The sequence below is a fragment of the Bufo gargarizans genome, chromosome 1, assembly GCF_014858855.1.
Source record: "Bufo gargarizans isolate SCDJY-AF-19 chromosome 1, ASM1485885v1, whole genome shotgun sequence".
Taxonomy (NCBI): domain Eukaryota; kingdom Metazoa; phylum Chordata; class Amphibia; order Anura; family Bufonidae; genus Bufo; species Bufo gargarizans.
This window is the reverse complement of record NC_058080.1, coordinates 677,223,558-677,232,090: the sequence shown is the minus strand read 5'-3', so window position 1 is coordinate 677,232,090 and position 8,533 is coordinate 677,223,558.

The following is an 8,533-nucleotide window of genomic DNA, read 5'->3' as shown; positions in this document are numbered from 1 at the left end:
GGAGCCGTTAAACCCATTCCACTAGGGGCACAGCCTCCTCTTGGGCTGAAAAAGGAGGTCTCTCACTTGACCAGATCTGTAGGGCTGCAACCTGGTCAAGTGCAAATTCCTTTGTAAGACATTATCGTCTTAATCTTCCGGACTCGAATGAAGCTCTTTCTGTCCGGAAGGTTTTACAGGCGATATCCCCACCCACTTAGTTATTTGTTACACCTCATTGTGGGCCGTCATGGTGGATGAAATGGAAAAACCGCAATTAGACTTACTGGTAATTCTGTTTCCTTGAATCCACCATGACGGCCCATACTATTCCCCCCCCCCCCCCCCAAAAAAAAAAGTAGTGTGTGTATATATAATATTACACAGGAAAAATATGTATTAAGGGGTATGAATCAATATCCTTTCAAATTTTGTTCCACCTTTTGGCTAATTTGTAAATCACTGAGGAGGTGGAGGCGAGGGGGGAATTTAAACTCTCTTCATGTGTTCCTGCCCCTACAGAGTTTAATGATCAATCTCATTGTGGGCCGTCATGGTGGATTCAATGAAACGGAATTACCGGTAAATCTAATTGCGTTTTTTTCCCCCCTCATTGCTATTTCAGGCCAGTAGTGATCTTGAGCTTTAAACCCCCCTTTTAATAGGATTAAATGTTCAGGTTAAGAACCAAGGGGCACATTTATTAAGACCGGCGGTTAAGACATAGTAAATGACCCCCCCTCCCCCATTGCCAATGATAGATCTGGACAGCATGTCTGTGATCCCTACATACCATGTAGTGTTGGAGAGAAATAAAGCAGACGACACACCAAGCGGAGACAATCTGTTTATTAAGGTTGTAGTGAGAAGGTAAGTGTTTTAAGCAGAAATACAAAGAGAAAAAAAATAAAGTAAATGTGTAATCAGACAAGATGCTGTCCCAAACTAAGAACCCACAGGTACCAGGACAGCACAACTTAAAACATGCAACCTTCTAATAAGGCATTCACACTGTACAAGAGCAGACCCCCATCAAGTGCTTCACCAAGGCAGTATCAAGTCCCCACCCGCACAAATATCTACCCTGTAACTTATGCTACATCCATCCTTTATCGCCTGCGCCCATCGCAAGAAAAGATGGATGTTTATGCAGTAAAGTGAAGATCCTTTCATGTATAGGTACCTCTGTATATGCTGCACTGATCCCGAGTTACAGATGGAACTATAGTCCAGGGCTGCATTCAGAGATTTCCAACCTCCAGGGTTACAATCTCACAGCATTTCTTGTTGGCTATGAACAATGATCTCATGTAGAAAAACTGTACTTCTGAATTATGAGTTCAGTTGAAAAGTTGTCTCTCTAAAGGGGGTTATCCTATAAATAATGTAAAAATTGAAAACCAGACATCGTATAGTACATGACAATCTCTTTCTAAGCTAGAACCAGCCCTGCACCTCACATGGATCCAGAGATCTCCCCATTCATTGCTCTGCTAGATTTATATCAAGCCGACAGCTCAGGGGGAGTGTCCTTTCTGCTGCAGATGAGGGGGCGTGTCCATGCTCTCCCCATCACAACTCAGGCGGCAGCTGTAGATGCGGCCATCTCTGAGCAGGACAGAAGAAAAAAAAAAAAACAGCAGGTGGCACTATACAGATACGTTTTATTGAATAACTCAGTGGCTATGCTAAATTTTTTATTACATGCAATTACAAAATAATTCAGATCCAGGTGCTGGTTTGAAAACTGTAAAATATTTTCAGACTGAAGGAGGTCACTGACCAGCAAACCATGACTCAACCATGGCTGGTTGAGTCAGGGGATGTCCAGATGCATACAATACAGTAGGGTTTATGGAAACAGGTGGTCTTGAGTAAACCACTCGAAAAAGGTGTTGGTCAATTTACAGATTTGTCACGCAAAAAATAGATTATGGGGTATTAGGAAATATTTTTATTAATTGGTCACCCCCTTTCACTGTTTGGTTGTTCAAAAAAAAATGCAGAATTGTGATTGCAGCTCTGAGCATTAATGCGAGCTGTGACTCAGGTGCAGCACAGTTAATATATTTACAAATTCACTCAATATTCTATGTATATTATATCCATATATGAATTATATTTAAAAGGTGAACACACCTTAAAGGGGTTGTCCGGGCTTTTTCTATTGCACGACCTATCCTCAGGATAGGGCTTCAGTATCAGCGAGGTCCGGCACCCCCGCCAATCAGCAGTTTGAGGAGACACAGTGCGCACATGCAGTCTCCCTTCTTGCTCTCCACTGTATGTCAATGGGACAACAGCAGCGGACAAGAAGAGAGACGACAGCACGCGCCCGCTGTCTCCTCAACCGGCTGATCGGCAGGGGTGCCGGACCCTTGCAGCTCTGATATTGATGACCTACTGTATCCTGAAGATTGGCCGTTCAATAGAAAAAGCCCAGACAACCCCTTTAACTTGAATCGTGCCCGCTGTAGAGTACATTTTGGAGTAAGCAGAGGCTATCTATATAAGCGGCACCAACCTCTTATGTATTACTCAAACTTCCAGCGTAGCCAAAGTGAAGCTTCCGGATAGGCCTGTGTATTACAAGTAGTCACATCACAGCACACACCAATCTGCTGCTAACCACCATAGGCCATTACAAGAATCACCACCGTGATGATAAAATATACAGACACAGCAACTTTAAGCTGAGGTACACTGTGTGTCAATTGCTTAATGCAATGCCTATATGATCACTATTAGCTTATATATCCATGTGATTCATATACGGCTCAGCATGTGGGATGCGGTGTACTCAACGCTGGAGACCTGTGTATACTGACCTCCATTTCTAGTGCTTAATGCCATGTACAAGTAAGTGGATGAGTTAGAGCTCATGCACACGACCATTGCATGTTTTGCAGTCCGCTACCAGCCATGTGCATTTCGCTGAACGGAACAGCCGGCCCACAGTAGAACTGTCCTATCCTTAACAAGGAACAATAATGGTACATGTCCTAATCTTTCCGGAGCAGACATACGTAAACTGAATGCACAGAGTAAATTCTGTTCTTAATGCAGACACGTTGAAGTGAATGGATCCGCCTGCATATGGCAGCCCCCCCCCCCCCCCAAAAAATAAATAAAAAATGGCATGGAAAGGGGAAAAAAAAAGTGTGTGTCTATGAGCCCTTATATAGAGAGGATAGGGTGCTGAGTATACAACTATGCAATCATTATTTATGCCTAATTCATGATAAGAAAAAAAATGGTGTCATGGTCACTTGGCATCACCCTTAAAGGGGTTATCCAATCCTATAAAAAAAAGCCCCCCAATATGCTGGGCCCTTCCCCCACTGAATATACTTACCCTGCACCACCGCTTCTTCCTGTGCGCAGATGAAAACATCCAGTGTCGGCCAATAGCAGGCAAGGAGGAGCCTCCATGCCGTCACCCGAGATGCTAGGGAGGCTGGTCCCCATCCCCACCTGCCATTGGCTGCTGCACCCCCAACACCAGATGTTTTCATCCGCACACGGGGAAAAGCAGCAGTGGCGGTGCAGGGAGTGGGGTAAGTATATTCAGGGGGGCATCAGTGTTTGGTCAAGGATTTCCATAGGTGATTTCGAGCCAAAACCAGGAGCAGGTCAGAAGCGCAGAACAGGTGCAGATCTTTACCTTACAGGCTCCACTCCTAGTTTTGGCTCTCGAACACTGACTGCAGGAATAAGGCCTTAATGTCACCTATAATTGACAGGGAGCTAGAGACTGGGAGGTGGAACACCACCAACGTGGCTACTCCGGGTTTACGGTAACACAGTAACAGCTATTTTCAAAGCATACACAAATTCATTGGTACCATCCACACTGCACAGCTGATGGTTACACCTATGCTTTACACGATCTGCTAACATGAAATAAAGACTAAAACATGGATCCCAGCCACTAAGAAGCCGTTGAGAATTCATCAGTCTGTGAAGTAGAAGCCATTATACCAATTAGCATATACGGTAAGTAACTAGTGTGTCTGTACAGTCCTATCTATGGTCCTTAGAGGAAATGTGTCTTCACAAAGTGACCTATTGTTAAAATCACATTTTTAATATAATATCAGTATTTTTTTATTTTCCATGTCAGCATCTATATTTAAACCAAAGTAATAAAATCCTGCAGTTTTCACACTGTCCACTGAGCCTAATAATAGGCACCACTTTTTGGCCTGTACAGATCACTTTACTGCAGCTGCTTCTCCGTCATTCTAGTCCTGCCTGTACTGATATCATTCCTGTGTATAGATAAGACATGGGTAATTCACAATAAGTGATATCAGAGCTGATCAGCTCTCTCCTGGCCTCTGCACAGGTCACAGAGCATGTCTAGAAAACTCTCCCATAGGTCAATGGGGTCAGCTCCAGACCATTGTGTCTATGGCCCATGGGGTTGCCATAAAGCAACTTTCTAAATGCTGTTAAGAATAGCTCAGGCAAGATGGCCACCCCCATAATCATGTTCAGGAAATAGAAAATACAAAAACAGATTGAAAAAAAAAAAAACTAGAACTAGAGTTCTCTTTATTGCTTAACAGACACAGCTCCATTTCTGCATCTTGTGAATAGGACTGAGCTGCAGTACCAGATAGAGCCACTGCAAACATACGGCACTGTGCCTGGTAAACAATGCTTGGCAGCTGAAGGCATCTGTGTTGGTCCCATGTTCATATGTGCCCTCATTTCAGAGAAAAATGAAATGGTAATATATGCAAATGAGCCTCTAAGAACAACAGGGTGTTGCCATTACACCTAGAGGCTTTGCCCTCTCTGCAACTGCCTTGCCCTCTGCACTTTGACAGGTCCAGACATGATAATGTTTGTGCTGCATGGCCCTGTCAAAGTGCAGAGGGCACGGCCGTTGCAGAGAGAGCAGAGCCTCTAGGTGTAATGGCGACACCCCCGTTGCTCCTAGAGGCTCATTTGCATATATTAAAACATCATTTTTCTCAGCAATGGGGGCACATATCAACATGGGACCAACACAGATGCTTTCAGCCTGAGAGGCAGCATTTAGATCCAGCTAAATTCACGGTAGTCGTACCCATCAATGGTTCCTCTTGTATCCACAGGCTGCAGGCTAGTCCCTGACTGGTGTCCATTAAACAAAATGAGATATGAAAGCTATGAAAATGGAGCTCTGGCTAAAAGCATCAGCAGAGGTTGCAGAAAAAAACAAAACAAAAAAACACAACAACGCAGCCAAGAATAAACTGGTCATTCGCTTTTGAGAAGCCGGCAAATTCCACTAATTTAGCAACCACAGACTGCAACGTCAAATGTTCACTAAACAAGAAAATATCAAACTGTAGTTTTGCACAGTAAGGTTTAATGATGAAAGTGCAGAAAACACAAAAATAAGATTTCGGACATAGATGTACTGCTCGAAAAGCATAAGTTTGCCCAGGGCATGGAATAGTTAAATATTAAATTAATTCATATTATAGACGTCATCTCAAGGCAGCCATATTGCAAACAAACACTATACTACAAAGAAGATCACTATCATAAAGCTCGCGTGTGCAATGTAACAAGTCTGGCCACGGCAGAGGACGTGGTAAGGCTGGGGCTCAGACTACATGGGTGACCACTGCGAATGAAATAAATTAATACTGTGACTGTAGTGTAAACATTAGACCATCATATATAAAGGATGAGCCACTCGTGTCAGAGTATCATCTTCACAGTCTGACCCTACAACTGCTGTGCTAAAGTGATGAGAAGTAATGAGAGCTTAATGCTACTCTTACTACAGCGACATTATTAAAGGGGTTCTTCAGGAATTAGGAAAATACTTAAATATTACTTTATTATAAAATATATTCTCAAATACCTTTCATTAGTTATAATGGCTCATTTTGTCTGGGGAGCAATCATGGGAAACAAAATGGCCACTGTCCCATTAGTTCACACAAAACCTGTCTTGATCACACATGAGGACAAGTTACTTTACAACACTGAGGTAAAGAGCTGCCTCATCCTCCTCCTCCCTACTTGTCAGGGATTACGATCCTGAAAACAGATAAGAACTTTAGCTGTATCTCTGGGGAATTTAGTTCATGAGGAGACATGAAGTACAGAGAGGACGGACAGGACAGACTGTGGTAATGGAGACTAAACAAGTGCTGCTGCTCATTAGCCACACCACACCCTCCTCATCTCCTCCATTCCCACAGAGATTCACCTGTGTTCAGGCTCATGATTCCTGACAAGCAGAACAGAGAGGAGGATGAGGCAGCTCTATGGCTCATTGTGGTGAAGTAACTTGTCCTCCTGTCAGCGATTAGGACAGGTTCTGTGTGTACTGATAGGACAGCGGCCATTTTATTTCTCCTAATGATTGCCCCCTAGACAAAACAAGCCATTATAACTAATGAAAGGTATTTGTGAATATATTTATTTTAAAATAATATTTAAGTATTTTATTTTTTTTAATTCCTGGAGAAGCTCTTTAAGGAGAACGTCATCCCCTTCCTTTTCTTCGCCATCAGATGTTAAGGGGGTGTTCCAGTTTTACATAATTAGAGTGTAAAGTGAATGTTCACCTCTACATACTGTTTTTATTTTTTATTCTAAACTCTAAAATTCTGTGCCGATTAATTTTTAAGTATAGCAGTCGGAGCGCAATCCTTTGGATACAAAGCTCTAAAGCCCCTTCAGTGTTAAATGATACAATTAGATTTGCCTGCAGCCACCACTAGGGGGGGACTTGTCAGCTGACTCAATACGGCTCATTCAAATCCGTAAATAAAAGGGGCTGTCTGACTAGAAAGTAAAAAAGGACATAAAGGCAGGGGACTCCCACAGTGGTGACGTTTTGCTCCCACCCACATCACCACTGCAGCCAACCACTGGCCTAAGGGGTCACGTATGCCAGTTCGGCATGTGAACGCTGCAGTGAGGCCTGTGACTGGCTACAATGGTCATGTGGATGGGACTTCATCACTAAGTTTTTATCAGAATGCTGCAAGCTCCCCCTTTGTGGTGACTGCAGACAGCGAGACCTTTATCATTATTCCGTACAGCTACTCAAAAGATTTGGAGCTGGATGGTGGTGTTAACTTAGTGTTAAACGAAATTAGCACAAAATGTGGGACCTAAAACATGTTGGTAAAAGGTGGACTTCACTTTTATATTGTTTGTATAATGGAAAGTTATGTAGTTTTGGGTTTCAATTTATCCATTTCCAACCAGTTTTTTTTGTCAATGAATGAAAACACTTATTACTCATATACTGACCTGATACCACACAGCTGCATGTTTGCTACAGTGTATCTCGTAGGTAATATTTTGCTAGTTACTGAGGTTTTCTGGTACTTCGACATTGATGGCCTATCCTCAGGATCGGTCTTCAATACTGGATCAGTTGTTTCCAGACACCCAGCGAGCTCACCGACAGCACAGGAAGCTACAGGGATGGAGCCGGCAGCACAACTATATAGTGGCTGTGGCAGGGCACTGCAGCTCAGCTCCCACTCAAGAGCTGAGAAGCATTAGGCTAGGGCTACACAGCGACATTTTGTATGATGGTCTATAGATAGATTTTTCCGTCATGTCGCAGTATGTCGGAGTGCGACACCGTAGACCATCATTATAAAAATTGTCGCGCAACATTGGTGCGACATCAATGTTGCGCAACACATGTTGCAGTGTTGTTGTGCTTTAAGTGTCGCGCAACTTACTGTCGTGTAGCCCTAGCCTTACACCAGCGCAGGAAACTACACAATGGACTAAGTCTTCCATCCACTGTATAATTTCTGGCGAATGGTGTGGGTGCTGGATGTAGGTCCCCCACCACTCTGATACTAATGACCTATCAGTATCCAAGTATCGAAAAGCCCTTCTGAGTAGCCAGGACTCCGGCCTGCTTGCTCTTACCTACATGAGTGCATTGTAGAAAACTCTTGCCCTGCTAATGTAGATCAGATGACTGATAAATTGTAGCAAACTCTCAGCAGCAAGAATCAGGTCTGTAAGCTTTTCAGTCTCAAGACTTACGCTGGGTTCACACCTGAGCGTTTTACAGCGCGTTCCTACGCACTGTAAAACGCACAACAGGCAAGAACCAATGATTCCCTATGGGAATGGTTCTCACCTGGGCGTTTTACAGCGCGTACGATCGCGCTGTAAAACGCCCGACGCTCAAACAAGTGCTTGAGCTTTTTTTTGGGCGTTTGTCGCGCGTTCCCGCACATAGAAATTCGGGAACGCGCGACAATGTGTGAACGCCAATCTCTGTATGCGCGATTGTAAACGCCCGTACAATCGCGCATACAGAGCGCTCGTTTCCGAACGCTCAGGTGTGAACCCAGCGTTAAACATTAAGGCTGGGTTCACACCTGAGCGTTCTGAAAGGAGCGCTCTGCATGCGCGATTGTACCGGCGTTTACAATCGCACATACAGAGACAAGCGAACGCCCATTGTCAAGCGTTCCCGAAAGTCAATGTACGGGAACGCGCGACAAAACGCCCCAAAGAAGCTCAAGAACTTTTTTTGAGCGTCGGGCGTTTTACAGCGCGA